Source organism: Kogia breviceps, chromosome 11 (genome assembly GCF_026419965.1).
Source record: "Kogia breviceps isolate mKogBre1 chromosome 11, mKogBre1 haplotype 1, whole genome shotgun sequence".
Taxonomy (NCBI): domain Eukaryota; kingdom Metazoa; phylum Chordata; class Mammalia; order Artiodactyla; family Physeteridae; genus Kogia; species Kogia breviceps.
In genome coordinates, this window is record NC_081320.1 from 19,948,045 (window position 1) to 19,949,110 (window position 1,066).

At 36.9% G+C, this 1,066-nt stretch overlaps 1 non-coding gene across 1 annotated transcript; it reads left to right on the forward strand.

Annotated features, from left to right (window-relative positions):
- The first annotated feature begins 548 nt into the window (after positions 1-548).
- LOC131766028 (U1 spliceosomal RNA) lies at positions 549-708 on the forward strand. Its single transcript, XR_009338333.1, has one exon. It is a non-coding gene; the product is annotated as a U1 spliceosomal RNA (small nuclear RNA).
- Positions 709-1,066: the final 358 nt, after the last annotated feature.

Consider the following 1,066-nt stretch of genomic DNA (forward strand, 5'->3'; position numbering starts at 1 on the left):
TTTGTAGTTACACTTATTTATTCTAGTCTTTAGCTGTTTTTTCTATGATTCTTTTAACAGGATTTGCCAAAAAATAATACACCATCATTTTTCACCATATTGCTTTCTGTGTATTATTTCAACCACGATCACAGTGACAAAAAGATCAAGGGTTTACCCAAATACATAAGCAGTTTGGTCTTTTGCTATTATGTAAGAAATTTTAGGAGAAGCTACATCATGTTTTATCCAGTTGAGTATCATATGACTTAGAAAGTGTTGACTAAATTGCAGGGCTTAGTATTTGTGAGCTGGTTGGGTGGTTGATAGATCTCAACTACACCAACTGCTTCACATCACCATTAACATCTATCTCCAGCCATGATATATGCTCAGGACTCAGAGGTTTGATCACCTTATTTTCAGAATAATTATGTTGTCATTGTTGTTTCCTAGTAATAAGGCTGAGGTAGAACTCATATTGGAAGTAGAAGTGTCACCTTCTTCCTTTTCCCCTCATTCTCTCCTACTTGTAGAATTAATACTCTCTTCACTCAATATTTTCTTTGATACTTATCTGGCAGGGGAGATACCATCATCAGGAAGGTAGTATTCTCTTGGTGAGGCTCCTTGCACTACAGAAGTGCTGACTTCTGCAATTTTCCCAAAAGTGGGAAACTCAACTGCATTACTTGTGGTAGTGGGAGGCTGTGTTTAAACTTTCACCTGGGTTGGAGGGAAGGTTTCTTTGAAGGAAAGTTTGAAAGCCACCTCTCAATTTTGTGAGGTTTTGTCTTAAAAAAAAAAAAGCTTACACAATCTGTAAATTCTTTTGGCCAGGCATACATTCCTCTATGAGTCTCATTATTAAACCCTTTGGTGGCAAGAAACTTCCATTCAGAACACCTTTGTCTTTGCACTCCTTGCCTGACTGGAGTCCTCCCAATGCTCAGACAAAGTGCGGGCAGCAGGGTCAATATCCCACATCAAATATTAAGGTCTTCATTTTTCCAACTTTTTAAACATAAAGTAAATATAAAATTTAATATTGTCTTTAAAAACTTCAGTGCATTATCTTGCAGACCTT